The sequence below is a fragment of the Hibiscus syriacus genome, unplaced genomic scaffold (genome assembly GCF_006381635.1).
Source record: "Hibiscus syriacus cultivar Baekdansim isolate YM2019G1 unplaced genomic scaffold, ASM638163v2 tig00117048_pilon, whole genome shotgun sequence".
NCBI classification, from domain to species: domain Eukaryota; kingdom Viridiplantae; phylum Streptophyta; class Magnoliopsida; order Malvales; family Malvaceae; genus Hibiscus; species Hibiscus syriacus.
In genome coordinates, this window is record NW_024063538.1 from 7,899,415 (window position 1) to 7,919,647 (window position 20,233).

At 34.6% G+C, this 20,233-nt stretch overlaps 2 pseudogenes; both read left to right on the forward strand.

Moving 5' to 3' along the window:
- The first annotated feature begins 1,704 nt into the window (after positions 1–1,704).
- On the forward strand, positions 1,705–6,125 carry LOC120197743 (annotated as a pseudogene).
- A 1,620-nt stretch (positions 6,126–7,745) lies between these two features.
- LOC120197608 overlaps positions 7,746–20,233 on the forward strand; it is a 33,039-nt pseudogene continuing 20,551 nt past the window's right edge.

The following is a 20,233-nucleotide window of genomic DNA, read 5'->3' on the forward strand; positions in this document are numbered from 1 at the left end:
ATTATTTTAACTCCTACTTTGAAGAAAATTTAAATAAGAATCTCCTAGAAAGAAGACTTTAATACCTTATCACTATAATAAGCTAAAAATTATTACATTATTTAAAAAATTATATTTAAACTAAAATATTATATAATTTAATTATATATATATTTAAAATTATGATAACTATAATATAAATTATAATATGTTATAAAAAAATTATAAAAAATAATATATTTATTTTTTTTATAATCTATTAGTTATATAAATTATAGAATATTATAAGTATACATTTTTATAAATATATTATTTAAAATAGTATAACATAAATTAATTAAAGTTAATTATTAAATATATCCCGATAACAAAAAATTAATTATTAATCAATTAATAATTTTTATAAAAAATTAAAATTATAATGATCAAAATATTTGAAAAATAATAAAAACTAATATTAACGATAAATTTTAATATTTTAAGGGTAAATTAAATGTTTAATATCTAAACTATCAGCTTTGATTTGTTTTAGTACCTAAATTTTCAAAGCTATACCTTAAGTTTAGTTTTTGTTCATTTTAATATCTTGCCATTAAAAATTTTAGTTTTTGTTTCATTTTAGTATTCTGTTCAAAATCTAACATTAAGTTTCAAAAAATTGAAAATTTAGGTATTAAAATGGAAACGAATCAAAAACGATAGTTTAAGTATTAAATGCTTTAAATTTTTAATGGCGAATACTAAAATGAAATGAAAACTAAATATTATGTATAGTTTTGAAAATAATTGAAAGTTAAATACTAAAACGAATCAAAATTAATTGTTTAGATACTAAATTTATAGTTTATCCTAAATATAAATTATACCGATGGAAAAATTATAATCGATAGACGTCTTTCACATCACATCTCTCTCGCTTACACAACAGAGAGAGAGAGAGAGAGAGAGAGAGGAGATTTCGTTGATCTTTTCGGATCCCCAAAATCATTCACTCCTCAAATCCTAAACTCACACATCTTTGTAATAAGAAAATTTTTATTTTTTCGGTTCTTCTTTTAAGACACTTAGGGTGCGTTTGGTTCACGAAATGTAAGATTACCGGTGGGAATGTAAGATTACCGGTGAATAGGATTACTGAGTATGTTGTATTTTGTGTTTGGTTGGTTTAGCAGGAATGTAAGATTATCGTTTTTGGTTAAAGGAATAAAAAATTATTGGAATGTATATTTGACCAAATTATCCTTATTATATATATATATTTTTAACAAGTTAGAAAATATTTATATATTTTCTTTAAAAAATTTAAATTCTTAAAATTTATATATATTTTTTACAAAATTGAAAAAAATAAAAAGATTTAATCTAAGGGTAAAATTTTATTTTAACCCTTAAAATTCATATAAAATTTTAATTATAGATTTTTTTTTTGTAAATCTAAAATAGTTTAAGGATAAATTTGTAATTTAACCTTTGTATAATTTTTATTATTCAATGACAGAATAAATATATTAAAAAAAAATTAAAAATATTTTAATCCAAAATATCGATAATCTAACAATACGTAAAGAAAGAAAAATAATAACATTTACGATAATATATTTAAAAAATCTACTTAAAATAACATTTCTGATCAACCAAAGAGGAAATATAAATAACATTCTCCCCCCCCACCAAACACATTTATAACAAAGATATATATTATATATCCGACGATTCTAGAACCTTCATAAATAATCGTCACCAAGCTGCCTTCTGTCATGGACCTATGTAATCCGTACGATGCCTCAGCTGCGTCGCCGCTCTCGAAGAAATCGGACATCCATTAACCCTAACCCGATTGATATTGTTCACCGGAGGAGAACCGTACAGAAGGGGAAACGGGAGGAAGCGATTGTCGCTGCCGTTTATAACAACATCAACGGTAAAGGATACAATAATATTGTGGGCGGTGTTGGTTTTGAAACAACGCCGTTGGGAAGATAGGAGGACGAGTATATTGAAGAGCTTAGGGTTTTGACAGGGCAGGTTGCCGAAAAGAAGATGAACGAGTTCGATAGTGGCGTCCGTAGCGGTGATAACGGCCAGGGCGCTGAAGATGAAGGAAACACAGCTCCGCTTCCTGAAAAGGTTCCCCCCCCCCTATTTTCTTGTCTTTAAATGTTGTTTTGTTAATATTTTTAAATTTTTATTCTTTGATGAGAAAGGAAAACTTCAGTTTAGGAAGTCATATTAGTCTTAAGAATAGATTTTTATTCTCTGTCTTCGATGCAACAGGTTTCTGTAGGTGGTTCCCCGATGTATAGAGTTGAAAAGAAACTGGGGAAAGGAGGATTTGGACAAGTTTATGTTGGTAGACGAATTAGCGCTTCTGGTCCTGGTGCTCTAGAGGTGCCTGATAATGCTATAGAAGATTCCATTCCTTACTGAGTAGTTCATATCTCAAATGTGCTGAACTTTTATGTTTGAATTTTAGGTGGCTTTAAAATTTGAGCATAGAAGCAGCAAAGGATGTAATTATGGGCCACCATATGAGTGGCAAGTTTACAAGTGAGATTCCTAACATCTCAATTTTTAATGGTTGTTTTATTTTTATCATAGCCTCATTAATCGGGGTTGTATCATGTATGTCATTTGTGATTTAACCAATGTTTTTTCTTATTGTGCAGTGCCCTTAGTGGTAGCCATGGTGTTCCTCGAGTTCATTACAAGGGTCAGCAAGGTGACTACTATGTTATGGTATGTGTTTGCTTTCATGCAGTCTCTTAAGTTCGATATACATACATATGTGTGTGTGTTTCAGGTTTCCAAGTATTATCTTGAGGTGTTGCAATGTTTTTTTGCAGGTGATGGATAGGCTTGGACCTAGCTTATGGGATGTTTGGAACAACAGCTCACACACGTGTGTTACTTGTGAAGTTACATGGTAGATTTTGCTTTATTTATTCACGGTGAAACTATCTAACGGTACCTTATCTTTTCAATTCCAGGATGTCTATCGAAATGGTAGCATGTATTGCCATTGAAGCAATATCAATCTTAGAGAAGATTCACTCCAAAGGGTGATGCATTTTTATACTTTGCTTATGACTTTCTTGTTTTGGTTTAAGATATGGCAAGAAGATTTCTGTTAAGAGAGTTTATATGCTTGAATTGATAAATGTTGATAATCAGTCCTCTGAATCGAGGTCTCTGTCATTAGTTTTGGGTAGCAATTATTATATATCTTCACGCTGTATATTTATTTATTCTTTTTTTTTGTGTGAAATAAACACATTTGGTGCTATAATCCTGTTGCTTCTATACCTTTTAGATATGTGCATGGGGATGTGAAACCTGAAAATTTCTTGCTTGGTTCTCCTGGAACTCCAGATGAGAAGAAACTTTTTCTTGTTGACCTTGGATTAAGTAAGCTGCATAAACTTTATTTTTAGATCTATTTCTATTCAGATCGAAGTATTTTTGACTGTTACGTTTCCCTTTTGACTTAACAGCTACCAAATGGCTAGATAGTTCAACTGGTCAACATGTGGATTATGACCAACGTCCTGATGTTTTCAGGTAAAGTTGATAAAATTGTTATCCGTTACCTTTGCATGCTTATCTTCTCCTTTTGTGTGTATAATTTTCTTTGCTAACTTATCCTAAGCTTTGAACTTCATTTTCTTTTTCTTTTTTTGAGGTTATGGTCAACTGCTATTGATTATTTCTTTACCCAATACCCACAGGGGAACTGTACGGTATGCTAGTGTGCATTCTCATCTTGGTAGAACTGGTTGTCGGAGAGACGACCTAGAATCTCTGGCTTACACGCTCATATTTCTCCTCCGTGGTCGGTTACCATGGCAAGGATATCAGGTTTGCATTTTTGTAATGTAACTTTCTGCTTGTAGATATTTATTGTCTCTTACTTTCTGATTCAAGTCGTTATTTTAGGGTGAAAATAAAGGCTTTCTTGTTTGTAAGAAAAAGATGGCCACTTCTCCAAAAAACTTTGTGTTGCTTTTGCCCTGCACCCTTCAGACAGTTTGTTGAGTATGTTGTGAATTTGAAGTTTGACGAGGAACCAAATTATGCAAAATATATCTATCTTTTTGATGGGATTGTTGATCCAAATCCTGATATTTGGCCAATAAATATTGATGGTGCTCAGAAGGTACTCCTTGCGTCTGCGTTATTTGATTAATTTGTCATTGAAAAGAAATATATCTAAATTGTTGGAATTTATTGAACATGAATATATTTTTCTTGAAGCTTATATATCAAGTAGGACAAAAGAGGGGACGATTAACATTGGAGGAGGAAGAGGATGAACAGCCGAAGAAAAAGGTCCGAATGGGTATGCCTGCAACTCAGTGGATTAGTGTGTATAATACTCGTAGGCCTATGAAGCAAAGGTATGTAAGAATCATCATCAAGCTTTTCCAGTTATTAATAAGAACGGGTGTTAATAATTTCTATATCCGGTTATAGATATCACTATAATGTAGCAGATGTGAGGCTTCCCCAGCATATTGAGAAAGGAAATGAAGACGGGTTATTTATCAGCTGTGTGGCTTCTTGTTCTAACCTGTGGGCTCTTATTATGGATGCTGGCACTGGCTTCACTGCTCAAGTTTATGAACTCTCTCCATTCTTCCTTCATAAGGTTGATTATGCTCTTTTGATTCTGAGACTTATCTATTGCAATTCTGCTATATTATTACATATCATTTGTATGCTATTTTGATGTTTGCTCTTAGTAATATATGTCAGACACAGTTGTAAATAGCTCCTATTGGTTTAGCACAAATGTTCATCTACCAATTTTATTACTCTCTGAAGGAGTGGATTGTGGAGCAATGGGAGAAGAATTACTACATCAGTGCAATCGCAGGAGCAAATAACGGGAGTTCTTTAGTTGTAATGTCTAAAGGTTAGTTTAGCTTTCCCTTGGGAAGTTTCTATTTTTTTATATACATCTATCTTATTTCTATTGATTTATTGAATGTAGGGACCCAGTATTTGCAGCAATCCTACAAAGTTAGTGATTCATTTCCTTTCAAATGGATCAACAAAAAGTGGAGGGAGGGTTTTTATATGACTTCCATGGCCACTGCTGGAAGCAGATGGGCAATTGTTAAGTCACGCGGTGCTCCATTTTTTGACCAGGTTTATTGAATTTTTAGAATATCTGTTCAATGCCATTCGATTTTTTGTGTTAAATGAAAAGCTTGCAGCCTTGCTGTATCTTGTTCTTGTTCAGTTTCAGGTTGTAGAATTAGATTTTCTATATCCTAGTGAAGGTATTCATCGGAGGTGGGATAGTGGCTATCACATCACTTCAACTGCTGCGACTTGGGATCAAGCGGCTTTTGTTCTTATTGTTCCAAGAAGAAAACCTGCAGATGAAACTCAGGAGACCCTTAGAACTTCTGCTTTTCCAAGCACTCATGTAAAGGTATTTACTTCAACTTTATCAGTAGCCTATTTCATCCTTTTTCCTGAAAGTGTAAATGCTAACTTATGGCTTTCTTCTTCAGGATAAATGGGCAAAGAATATCTATATCGCATCAGTCTGTTATGGTCGAACTGTTTCATGAACTGCCAAAGTTTTGTTCAGATGCCACTCATTTTGGTTGATCTTGCACTTGTACGGCGAGGGACGATTCTACTGCTTCATTTTTAAGGAACTAAGCTCTTTAGCCAGATTGACTGATCACAGGTTTAGGGAGTTGATGTATGCAAATTTCTACTTTATTGTCAGCATTATGTAGCATCTAATTGAACACCTGTGCACTGTCATCCAATCAAGTCGAAAATATTTAAGTTAAATTCTTATATACTCTCTATTCAGATGAGGATGTTCTTACCTTGTATAGTTTTGAAGTTGTAATTTCTTGGTTGAAGGCAAGTGCTCAGGTTAAGTTTAATTGTCAGTGTGTGAGGAGCATGCATTCATGTTTATATGCTGGACCCTAGTTGCTTTCAGTCATTCAATCTGTGTACTACGTCTAGCTTTGTTTCTGGAGAAGATCATAATGATCTTCCACCCATTCACTTCTGGGATGTCTGATTTGACCCTAAAGAGAATTTTACTTATTTTGTATATTTTTCAGCAACAGTATTATTGATTTTGGGCTATAGTTGATGTTAGTATTCCCATTTCCGTTTTCCATCCAAATATCTTGTAGATGGTTGTTAGTAATGCAAGCACAACCATCTCTTCCTTTTGCCAAAACACAATTTTTCGAATTTGGTTGGCTAGATGTTTTCTTCCCATTATTCTTCCAGAGCAGAGAGTTCACTTTATTTTGTTTTGACCTGGTGCATGCTAAAAATTGATATATCTATTTAAGCATTCAAATATTTGAGTTGTGATATTTCAACGTTCCATTTTTAGGGGTGCCGTGCTAGCTTTTGAATGCCATTGTGTCTATTTGTATATTTACTGATGTAGTCTGATAATGCCATTTGCAATCGTACCTTATAATTGGTCATTTATATATCTTAAAGCTCTACTTTGGAGTTTGGTCTTCGAAATGGTGCTTTGTGGTGATTATCTATCAAGGCTCCCAACATGTGATCCTATGAGATGGTTTTGTTTCAGTAATGGAGGTCAAAATCGCAAAAGAAAGGCCATTCAGGCCCTTTTATATGTGCCTAAAAGTTTCTGCGAAAGAACTGTGAGGAGACCAACCGATATTTGATTTGGTAAGTAACTTTCCTTGGTTAATGTGATTATAGTAGTGTGCCTAATATCATTCTTTGCTGCTGCAAATCCCGTGCATATATTGACCATTCAATTCATTTTCAATATTTTGCCATGTATTTTTCAGGTACGACTTCAAGTTCATCAGTCTTATAAAGAATCAACTTCTGTTTTTCTTGCCTCTGAAGTGGTAAGCATATCATGGCTTTTTCAGCATTTCATATCTGAGATTACCTTTATATAATTGTGACTGATGTAAAAAATAAAAGCATCCACCCCTTCAGACATGTGCTGTGCTACAACGGGTTTTACCCCGGTGCATATAATTATTTTTGGCATAAGATAACTAAGCACCTTTTGTAGCATGCTTTAATAATCTAGAATATCAGTTTGAAAATCTCCGCATGGGGTGTGGAGTTGTAGAGTTTACTTTCTAGTTCAGGGACTTGTCATATAAATAAGCACCATGGCGTGCTAACTATGATTGTGTTTACTTGCTTTCTTAGTTTGCGAACCTCTGATATAGTGGGGTGTTCGTGATGATCTGTAGTGACCTTGTTACTTGGACTTTGGTAAGTGTCGGATGTAGGTATATACTTGAATCGGGTATTTGGAGGACTCGTGTTTAGATATGTGTTGAACATGGGTACTTAAATCAAAAGTAAAGAGTTAGAGGTCAGGTCACTCATCACTGTCTCTACTATGTTACATTGGTTGTCCTCTTGTTCTGGACAAAGAAATCTGAAGTAAACAGCTAACATGTGTTACTAAAGTGACTTGTTTATGCATTAACCACTTTCTTTTATCGTCTTCCTCCCCATCGAGATTTGCAATGTTTGTTCTTGCAGAGCAACCTCAGCGCAAAATTAATTCGAGAATTGTTGAATCATACCAGTGATGTCTTTGCTTTTCCAAAACTGAAGAAATATTGAGATCGTTGATCGGTGATTGCGGTGATTCTGTTGGTAGTTTTTCTGGAGGCGGGGATATGTGTAATGCCGGTATTTGTAATTGGTCAGATCGCTTTGTGGATTTGTAATTGACCGGCTGAACTTAAGAATTGATAGATTCCGACTTAATGGTATTTGACAATGGATCCAGCCGGGGGTTGAATTCCAGAGATCTTAATGGCACTAAAGAACAATGGTGTTACGGGAACATTGCCTCCATTCCCTGGGTAATCTGGAGACAAAAAATAACAATGAAACACAGACAATGCTCTGCTCGAACGAGTGCAGGCAATGCTCGGGAGACAGACAATGCCTGCTGCCCTGCTCGAATTGGGACAGACAGTATTGCTTGAGCTGAGGGTAGGCAATGTTGCAATGCTGCCTGCTCGAACGAGGACAGGCGATGTTGCTATGTTACTCGAACGAGGACAAACAATGCTCTGCTCGAATGAGGGTAGACAATGTTACTCGAACTAGGATAGATAATGTTGTTCGAATTCAAATTCTCTGGCTCTAATCTTTCTTTTTATAATAATCTATGTGAATGATTTGATGTTCACTTTGATTTGCACGTGATGTCAAGGTCTCATTTATCCAGCCATTAGTTCTAAATAAGAGAAGTAAATGCTAACTTGAGATAACTGTCCCACTAAAATTGTATCTTTTTAACTTTTGAAAAGTTACATTTTTTAAACTTTGGTCAAAATTATTTTAAACATCTTAAAAAATTAAATTTTATAAAATACACATTTTAAAACTGTTTGATTGAAAATTTTTAAAATAATATTTTTATATATTTTTATTAATAATAAATTTTAAATAATAAAGAGTAAGTTAAAAAAATTTGACGAAAAAATAGTTAATAAGCGATAGTTTTATTAGACGGAGGTAGTATAAAATTCACCCACCGAGCTAAATAGTTAATTTGTATTTTTAAATTAATAATAATTTATAAAAAACCAGGACTTTATACATTTTATGTATATTTCTTTTAAAAAAAGTGGATAATATTTCCTACAAAGTGTATCAGAGCCAACAATGATGATGATGGTGATGTTCCATTGTATTTGGAACGGGGGTTGTTTACAACAGCATTATACAAATTAATTAATAATTAGTTATTAACAAATAGATTTTTATTCAACATGAAATAGAAATGGGGAAAAAGAAGCATTATACAATCATAATACAAATAGTAGAGTTGACAAACGAGTCATTCATATCAAGTTTTGTTCGAGTCATTTTGGTTTGAGTTATTTCAGTTTAGACTTAATTTGGGTTAAATTTGGATTGTTTTGGGTTTTGGTTTTATTCAAGTCTATTGTAAGTCGGGTCGGTTCGGGTATTAGGTCTGGTCATATCGGATTGGTTGATTTCAGGTCAGGTCAAATCAGATCGATTGATTTTCGGTTTCGGGTCATGTCAATATCCAGTCAATTATTTTCGATTTGGGTCAATTTTAGATTTTCAAGTTAATTTAGGTTAAGTTGGGTATAAGTCAAATCAAGTATATAATTATTGATATATTTTTGTAAAAAAGATCAGGTTTGGGTTAATTTCGGTTCAGGTCATTTTCGGTTTGGTTACTTTCAGTTCGAGTTGCTTTCTTTTGTTAAATTCAGATCGATTTCGGTTTGTGTTACTTTCGGTTTAGCTAAATTTCAGGTCAGTTTCGGTTCAATTTGTTTTTTTTGAGTTTTGGGTCAAATTTGGGTGATAATATTCGGGTCTCGATTCGGATAAATTGTTTCGGATAATCAGGTTCAGGTCAAATTTGCCAGATATATAAAATAGTTATTAGTTAATCATTTTTATTCAAATTAATTTAAAAAATACTATCTACATAAATTAGATTGATTCTATCCATAGTATTAAACAAAACCATGCCTGATTCTCAGTGTTTTTGGCCGATTAGGGCGTCCGAGTCTTTTTATTTAGCCCATTAGGACACCCGATTTTTTATTTTGGAGAATACGATAAATGCTGCAGTGAAGTTGAAACTCATCACGTCGGAGTGATGAGTTTCAATAAAAAATATTTTTATTTAAATTCGTCACCTCGAAGTGATGAATTTTAATAAAATATAATTATTTTATTAAAATTTATCACGTCAAGATAAAAAGTTCTAATAAAAAAATATTTTATTATTAGAATTCGTCACATATTGTAAAAAATATCGTAAATTTCAAAATAAAAGTATGTACCCTATTTTACATTTTTTTGGGCTGCCCTATTTGAAAAAAAAAAAACCCTGATTCTATGTAATCTATATTACTTGCAAAAAATCATATTACCAAACACTTGGATCAAACCGCATAAGTTACTCTAGTTCAACCAAGAATTTGAGTTAAAAATATATAATTTTATATTATACATGAATTAATAATAAAATTAATCTAAAACTTTGTAAAATTATTATTCATTTCATAATCAGAATATTGGAATTAAAAAATTAGATATAAAAATGCAGCAATCGCCAATCGGCAAGTGTTTTCCACTTTCTCCTCATGCCTACTATCAGGATGCTTTCGTTTAAATAGTTGTTGGTACCATGAAACATGATTTTCATTAATCAATTCTCATTATTATTTCCACACTACACGTTTGATTTATGACCTCCAAAAAATCTTTTTCTTTTCTCACCAAATTTATATTAATTACAAAATTCCAACTATAATTGTCCGAAGAATCTTCTTGTGGCAATCAGCCACTGCCTTTTTATTTCACCCATAAAAAGGGATTGGTTTTTGTTTCTGAAAACAGAGGCAAAAAGCTTGTTCCTTTGCTGCGTTTCTTCTTTCAAGTTTTCTGAAAAAGAAAAACTTGGTTGTTTGGTTATTGCTGAGAACAATAATGAACGGTGGTGATTTAGTGGATAACAAATCTGGTGGTGGTGTTGAAGATTGTGCCACGGTGGATCAGCCTGTCACTCTCTCTGTTGCTAGGTGAGGTTCATATACGTTTTTGCTTCCACTGATCGTGGTTAAATTCTCAACTTCTGGTAATAATTGATGTTTAATGTTCATACATTATAGATCTAAAGAAATCTGAATGTTCATACATGATTTAAAATCTAGGTAATCTTCCTACTCAAGTTAGATCTTTGCAGGGTTTAGGGGTCGGCGTTCTCGAGAAAATTTTAAATTTTTATATAGTTTAAATATTTTCTTTGTATTTTCTAATGTTGTAGTGGATATGCATTGGTGAGAGACCAGTTGCTTTCAACGAAGAAAGAGCGAGCTGCTCACTGCCTCCGCGGCCTCCTGCCGCCAGCCATCCTCGGTCAGGAGCTTCAGCAGAAGAGGCTGATGCATATCCTTCGGCAGTACAAAGTTCCTTTGCAACGGTACGTGGCCATGATGGATCTTCAGGTATATACCTTATTGATCGTTGAATTTGCATTTTACAGGAGAGGAATGAACGGCTTTTCTACAAGCTTCTCATCGACAATGTGGAGGAGCTTCTCTTGGTTGTTTACACTCCGACAGTTGGCGAGGCTTGCCAAAAGTAAGGGAGCATTTCCTGGCGCCCTCAGGGTCTTTACATCAGTTTGAAAGATAAGTATGTGTTTACACTCCGACAGTTGTTCATGTCCTTTGTATGTATGTTGCAATTGCATAACAGCAACAAAGTATCACAAATCTATCAGGGGAAAGATTCTTGAAGTATTGGAAAACTGTCCGGAGAGACGTGTACAAGTCATCTTCGTCACTAATGGCGAGAGAATTTTGGGGCTCGGAGATCTTGGTTGTCAGGTAATAGGACATGTGAGCTAGAACCGTGACCAAATCGACTTATTTGAATTTCGATATTATGATTGTATCAGGGGATGGGAATACCTGTGGGAAAACTGTCTATACACAGCTCTAGGAGGAGTCCGCCCATCTGCTGTAAGCATTGCTTAAGCCACCTAGTTTCGTGATCGATTTTCTGTTTTTTTAGTACACAACCGATGTATGTTGGTTTGTTTAATATCTGCAGTGCTTGCCTGTTACTATCGATGTTGGGATGAACAACGAGAAGTTGTTAAACGATGAGTTTTACATCGGCCTCAGACAATGGAGGGAAACTGGACAGGTTTAATGGTTCTTATTTTCTTCTATATGCTTAACATCTAGTCATATATAAAAATACTTACGGTGTTACATCGGTATCCATGGTGTAGGAATATGCTGAGCTTTTTCATGAGTTCATGTCTGCAGTTAAGCAGAATTACGGAGAGAAAGTACTAATACAGGTAACAATTGGCTTACATTTGTTTAGCTGTTTTTTTCGGAGTTTTACATACCCGAAATACTGTTTTCAGTTTGAAGATTTTGCAAACCACAATGCACTTGAGCTGTTGGCAAGATATAGTTCTAGTAATCTTGTTTTGAAAGACGACATACAGGTAACGTACTGTTAACTAGATGCTCTTCTTTTTCTCCCTTGATGTTGGTATCTTTATTTCGGTTTCGTATTGCAGGGTATCGCCTCTGTGGTGCTGTCTGGGGTTATGCGGCCCTGAAGTTACTCGGTGGAACTCTCGCTGACCATATGTTCTTGTTCCTCGGTGCTGGAGAGGTAAGGTTCAATTAACAAAATTCCGTTTCATCGATTCTTCCCAGTGTTTCTCTTTATATCACTCGACCTTTGTCCGTCTTTAATCTGCAAATAGGCTGGAACTGGTGTAGCAGAGCTATTAGTCCTCAGAAGTCGAAGCAGGTAAGAAGTGACCGTCTTTTCTTATGATAAGAATTCGCTCCCTTGGGTTTATGGCTCATCTTTTACTGTTTCTTGACAGACAAGAAATCCGATCGAAGAGAATCACAAGAAGATTTGGCTTGTAGACTCAAAGGTACTGTGAATCTCATCCGAACATCATGTATATAAGATTCTTAGATCTTTCCTGTATTGGCTTGTTTATGCCATTCCTTTCTCACCAATGATGAGTTCGAGTTGTGCGGCAGGGGTTGATTGTTGAGTCTCGTAAACAGTCGCTTCAACACTTCCAGAAACCTTGGGCACATCAGCATGAACCTGCCACGAAACTCGTAGACGCTGTCAAGGGGAGCATCTTGTCTCGATTTTTTCACAATTCGAAAACCGTTTCATATACATACACGTACACGTACACGTACACGTACACGTACACGTACACATACACGTATACATACACGTATATTCCTTCGCACCTTTGTCTTGATTAACAAGGCAATCAAACCAACGGTCTTGATTGGAACATCTGGAGGGGGAAAACAATTCACAAAGAAGGTTGTTGAGGCGATGGCATCCATTTAAGAGGTTTTTTCTATTTTTCTTCCTAAATATATCGTTTTGTATATATGTGTGTATGTATGCACATACGTATATATATATATATATGCATGCATGTTGTCATTACCTTGTCGACACCGTTTTTCGCTCGGGTGGGGAGAAAAACTAGTTCGACTTAGGGGATTTCTTTGAAAAGGTTTTGAAATGGTAGGAAATGTTGGGAGTCACCACCAATCATTTTAGGGTGCGATTGGAACACCATAAAAATCGGGTAATATTAATAAAACATTTTATTTTTATCAAAATATCAAGTTTGGGTCTACGAAAACAAAAAAATAGGTTCGAGAGTCAATTACGCATGAGGAAGGATTAACACCCCCAAAGCACCTAAAAATTGGTACATAGTCAATTACCATATATTTAAAATCAAAAATTTTGAGTTCGATGTTTTATTTAATTTAGAAATCACTTTGGATGCAAAGTTGAATAGGGTGCTCGTTTATTAAAGCCAATAATGAAAGAGTTTTGAAAATGATGTCAATCTAATTCGGGAATTATCAGCGGTCACCCCTTGAGCATAATGTGGAGGATACACCATTAACTCCTTGGTAAATCAGCATTGCCTTGTTATTTTAAACCCAAATGCAGGCAAACAACTTTTTATTATACCTAATTATACTAGGTGAGTTAATTAAGGCTTTCATAACCTAAAGTGTTAAATTATGTAATTTAAAGAACATGGGGGACCAAACCTAGAAATGTTGGGTCTAATATTAATCCAGATTGATTTTAACCAGTTATTGAATCGAATAATTGAGATGGGCTTTTGTGTAATACCCCAAGTATCAGAATGGTGATCATAATGAAATGATTTAAAATTTGGAGGATTAAATTGAGTAAATGATAAAGTATAAGAAATGATTTAAAATTTTTGATTAAGACCAAATAGTAAGAATAGAAGAATGTAAGGGTGTTTTGGTCCTTTAGAGGAAAATGGATTTAAAATTTATTTTTAATAGGGTATTTAAAGTAAAGGAAGAAGGGGAAAAACAAGCTAAGTTCTCTTCTTCTTCCCCCGTTGCTCGTGCTCTCCTCCATAGCTAAAGGTAAAACTTCATTTAGCTAGTTTTTCCTTTCGTTTTTGGTTTGTTCTTGAAATCTTAAGTGTGGTGGAAGCTTAAGGAACGCTTAAAGAGGATTAAAACTAATAAATGGATGACTTATTGGAGATTGAAGAAAATGAGTTTTTGAGTGATTTGTTGAAATATGAGTCTTTATTGATGTTTACAAGCATAATTGACTTGTCAAAGAAGTAGATAAGAGATTAGAAGCCTTGGATGTGATTAAAAACATGTTAGAAAAAGTAGTATGATTCTTTGTTTGAGATGTTCTTTGGAGATTTTAGATGTTATAAGGAGCTAAATGAAGGAAAGTTAGTTGGGATAAGTAAAAAAGAGCTTAATAGTATTATTGGAGGTAAAAGTAAGGGAATTTGATGAAATTTGGGTAAAAATCAAGCTGAAAAATGGAAAATATGGGTAAGGGTATCGGTACTGGAAGAACAATATCGATACTATAGGTTTAAATTTGAAGAAATACAATGAACAATATCGATACTGATGCAATTAGTATCAATACTGATGTGGGTATCGATACTAAGAGGAAGGTATCAATACCATGGATTCCAGAATGTAGAAATGGTATCGATACTGAAGGGAGTATCAATACCATAGTATAGATGTATCGTACCATGGTAGGGGTATCGATACTATTGAGTCTGAAAAATTAAGATAGGACGACTTTTGATAGAAATTGAATATAATAGTACTTTTAAGTATTATTAAAGGTATAAATGTTAGAGAGTATACTAACATTGGTATGGTATGTGTACTTATTATATGCTTATGTGGATCGTAACTAAGCTCCCGAGTCAAGCAAGAAAAAAGGTAAAGATAAGATTGCCGAATAGCTGGACATCCTTAAAGCATATTAACCAGGCGTACCAGGTGAATGGATTTATTATGTACATTAAGAGTTATAGTTGCATGTGGTTAAATGTATATGTTGCATTGTTATATCAGTACTATGTGTACTATTGGTACTAAGTGTGCAACCCACAGAATTCATAATATGTTTATGAACGACCATATCGAAACTAAGTATGTAACCCACATAATTCATAATATGTTTATGAACGACCGTATCGGTAATAAGTGTGCAACCCACAGAATTCATAATATGTTTATGAACGACCATATCGACACAACGTGTGCACCTCAAAGGACTTATAATGATTTGAAAACAATAAATTTGAATTTGACAATTATGATATACAGATGCATTGATTTCACCTTAATAGTGTTATTGCCTCACTAAGTAAATACTTAATGTGTGTTTATTTCACGAGTAGGTTTTAGCAAGCAGAGTAAGGAGTGCATATGACATCGCAAATCAAGAGTCGCCTCATCAGTAACTGTACGACAACTATGTCTATTTTTGATATTATTAGACGACATGTAATAGAATTATGATAATGCTCTGAAAAGTATTTGATTTATAATGACGTAAAAAGATAAAATGTTTGAACATTAAATTTTTGTTTACATACTAAAGTATAATGAGCGTTTTATTATTATTAAATTAAAATATTTTATGAAACGAAACAAAATTTTACTAGTTTTCAAAAGAGGAAATGCTTTAAAAATAATGTGACATCTGTGTCTCGTGTACGGAAACGTATACGGGAAATGGGTGTTACAATTATTGGTATCATAGCTACAGGTTTAGTCGATTCTTGGCAGAAATCAGATGAATTTTAATGTAAAAAGGGTTTACATGCCACTATGATGTCAAGGTTACTGATAGGGTATAGTTAGAACATGATTGATGTCACTCCTTACTAAATTAAGTATTATCCTTATGTATGTTATATAAGATGTCAGATTCTACAAATTCAAGAAGAGCAACTAGACAAGAAATTAGAGAATGGTCGAGTAGCGAAAGCTATGAAGCTAATAGTGAGCATCCGGTCCCATATGAAAACGCTAGCGCACCAGCACATCAGCGTATGCCTGTGCCAGAGTTTGGAGCCTTTATGCAAGCTCTTGATGCCATTTTGACTCGTTTCCAACCTCGTCCACCTCCCCCTGCTCCTCCAGCACCGCAGATGTTAATCTCAAAAGAGTTGAGAAGTTTGGGAGCTAATGAGTTCCGGGGGGAAGAGGATGAAGGTCCAATGGATGCTGATTTATGGCTAAATAATGTTATGGTGATGTTAGAAAGTCTTCAATGCTCAGATTCTGATAAACTGGGTGGAGTTGTATCTTTACTTCGAGGATTAGCTCGAGTGTGGTGGTCAAATACTACAATGTATGCATCACCTGAGCAAGTGACATGACAATTCTTTCAAGATGAGTTTAAGAACAAGTACATTGGGGAGCAATTTATGCAGTCAATGCTGTTGAAGTTTCTTAATTTGAAACAAAGCGATCGAGTGGTGTATGAGTATGAGGCTGAATACAACAAGTTTAGTCGTTATGCTACTGAGGTAGTTCCCAATGATAAAGCCTGACATGATTGGTTCATAGAGGGTTTGAGGCCAAAGTTAAAAGAGATAATGTTGGCTCTAAACTTGCCTAGAATGCAAGAAGTTATAAACCGATCTAAGGCTATTAAAAGAGCTCAAGAGGAGACTTTAGCAGTAGAGCAGACTATGCAAATGGGAAAAAGAGTTGGAATGTCTTCAAATTCCCATCATGCTAAGAGAGACAAGGTCTCAGGTTCCTGATATACTGATAGAGATAGTTCTGCTACAGCTTCTCAGAAAACTAAACAATCACAATCTTTTGTCGCTAGCTCAGCTAAAGCATATGGAGAAATAACTAATCCATGTTAGACATGTGACAAATTTCACTGGGGAGTGTGTAGATTGCTCTTTGGTGCTTGTTTTAATTGTGGAGAAACTGGTCACCAGGCCCGAAATTGTCCATAGAGATCCGAAGATAGATTAGTGCAAACAGAGATATCAATAGTAGCATATAGTAGAAGTAGAGGAAGAGGAAGATCTGTCGGTCAATCTGAGTCAAACTTGCGATAAGAGACTCGGGGAGTGGCCTGAATTTATAATATTAAGACTAATAAAGATCGGGATGATTCGGAGATTGTAACAGGTACATTCCATCTTTTTGATGAACCAGTATTTGTTTTGATTAACCCTGGTTCTACACTCTCATATTAGTACAATGTTGATTAGAGCTAGAGGAATTCCTTTAGAACCAATTTTTAGTTTAATGATAGCGGTAAACCCCAGGGCCATAGTACGAGAGTATCTGGAGTATGTAGAAAATGCCCAATAAAGATTGAAGGGGTTGTGTTACCAGCAAACTTGATGGAGTTGCCCTTCGATGAGTTTGAAATCATTTTGGGTATGGATTGGTTGTCTCCACATCATGGATGGGTTGATTGTCGCAAGAAGCGATTATTTTTGAAAAATACGGAAGACTCCGAAATAATAGTGATTGGCGAAAAAGAGAAATCACCATCCAATGTGATATCAACCATGACTGCAAGGAAAATGATGTCAAAAGGGTGTAAAGCTTCCCTAGCTAACGTGATAAACATTCGAGTACCGGAAGTGAGATTAAATGATATCCCAACAGTTAACGAATTTCCAGAGGTTTTTCAGGAAGAATTACCTGGTTTACCTCCAGATCGTGAGGTAGAATTTAGGATTGAGGTTTACCCGGGTACCGAACCTGTTTCTATGGCACCAGATCGAATGGCTCCAACGGAATTAAGAGAACTAAAAGCCCAACTGCAAGAGCTACTCGATAAAGGATTTGTGAGACCCAGTGTTTCTCCTTGGGGAGCACCTATGCTTTTTGTGAAAAAGGACAGATCTATGCAATTATGCATCGACTACCCTCAGTTAAATAAATTAGCGATAAAGAATAATTATCCTCTCCCGAGGATTTATGATCTATTAGATCAATTGAAAGGTACAACAGTGTTCTCTAAGATAGACCTGAGGTCGGGGTACCACCAATTAAAGATCAAAGAGGACGATATTTCAAAAACAACTTTTCGGACTCGGTATGGACACTATGAATTTGTGGAAATGCCATTTGGATTGACTAATGCTCCCGCAACATTTATAGACTTGATGAACTGAGTATTCCAACCTTACTTGGATGATTTCGTGGTGGTATTTATAGATGATATTTTGGTGTATTCCAAGTCAAGAGAGGAGCATGATGCTCATCTTCGAGTGGTTCTTCAGATTCTTCGAGAAAAAAAGCTGTATACCAAATTATCTAAGTGCAATTTTTGGTTAGCTGAAATTACTTTCTTGGTCATATAGTCTCCGCAGAAGGCATAAGAGTATATCCCAAAAAGATTCAAGCTATAGTGAATTGGCAACCCCCAAAGAATGTATCAGAAGTTCGAAGTTTCTTGGGGCTTGCTAGTTATTATAGGTGGTTTGTGAAGAACTTTTCAATGTTGGCTTCGCCACTAACTAAATTTTTGAGGAAATACATGTCTTTTATTTGGTCAGAGAAATGTCAAGAAAGTTTTGAAATGTTAAAGAGGATTGTAACAGAGGCACTAGTGCTTGTACAACCTGAGTCGGGTAAAGACTACATCGTTTTCAGTGATGCATCCCATAATGGATTGGGATGTGTGCTGATGCAAAATAGAAAAGGGTTGGCTTATACCTCTAGACAACTGAAGAATCACGAGAGAAATTACCCGACACATTATTTGGAATTAGTGGCGGTAGTGTTTACTTTGAAAATTTGGCGTCATTATCTGTACGGTGAGCAGTATCATATTTATACAGATCACAAGAGTTTAAAGTACTTACTGATTCAAAAAAGTTGAACTTGAGGTAGATAAGATGGATCGAGCTATTAAAAGATTATAATTTGATCATCGATTATCATCCCGAGAAGGCTAATGTGGTAGCAGATGCACTTAGCCGAAAGACTTTTTCCACTCTACGGGCTTTGGATGCGCGTATGTCATTAAAAGAAGATGGTGCTTTGATTGCTGAGCTTAAGTTAAAGTCAATGCTTTTTGATCGGGTAAAAAAGCTGTAAGGTCAAGATGAGAAATTCTTGGCAAGAATTTAGTAAATAGAAAAAGAAGAGGCCAATGACTTCGAAATGAGGACTGATGGATGTTTATATTATCGTGGAAGACTTTGTATTCTCGATAATGATGAATTGAAGAAAGATATTCTTTCCGAGGCACATTATAGTCCTTTGACTATGCATCCAGGTGCGAATAAAATGTATCAGGATATAAAGAGTCGTTATTGGTGGTCTGGCATAAAAAGAGCTGTATCAGAGTTTGTTGCAAGATGCCTAACATATCAGCAAGTGAAAGATGAACATCAAGTGGCTTATGGATTGCTATAACCGATATTAATCTCTGAGTGGAAGTGAGAATGAGTTACAATGGATTTTTTTTGGGGCTACCTTTGTCACCAGGTAAAAAGGACTCCATATGGGTAATTGTGGACAGATTGAACAAGACGGTTCATTTTATTCCAGTTCGAGTAGATTACTAGATGGATAAGTATACGGAGTTGTATATAAAAGAGATAGTTATACTGCATGGAGTGCCCATATCAATAGTGTTCGATCGAGTCCCAAGGTTTACTTCAAGATTCTGGAAGTCTTTACATGAGGCATTGGGTACTCGATTGAATTTCAACATAGCTTTTCATTCGCAGATAGATGGGCAATCAGAACAAACTATTCAGGTATTGGAGGATATGCTAAGGGCATGTGTGATAGAGTTTAAAGGATCTTGGGAAATATATTTGCCTTTAGCAAAATTTTCTTATAATAACAGTTACCAATCGATTATTAAGATGACCCCATATAAAGCCTTGTATGGGAGGAAGTGTAGAACACCCTTAAATTGGTTTGAGCTAAAAGATCGAGACTTAGTTGGCCCGAATTTGATGTGATCCTATCAAGCACCAAATTTTTGCATGACATACTCACATCATTGAAATTCCATCAAGCTTAATATAAGGGAGTTATACCTTACTTTATATTATATTTACTCATTTATGCATTATATATTATTATGAGCATACATTTTCATATTAGACTATATTTGAATTATCATAACATGTGCATTCATTCATTCATTCATTATATCCTATGGTTTGCATCATTGATTGATATTCATGCATATAATCTATAGTTGTAATAATAATATTCATTCATTATCATATGATGCATGAATTATTATTATAACCTATAGTTCACATCTTTATAATATGCACATTCTTATTACTTTATAATAATTCATATACTTAGCTGATATTATGTTTTCTTTTGTAGAT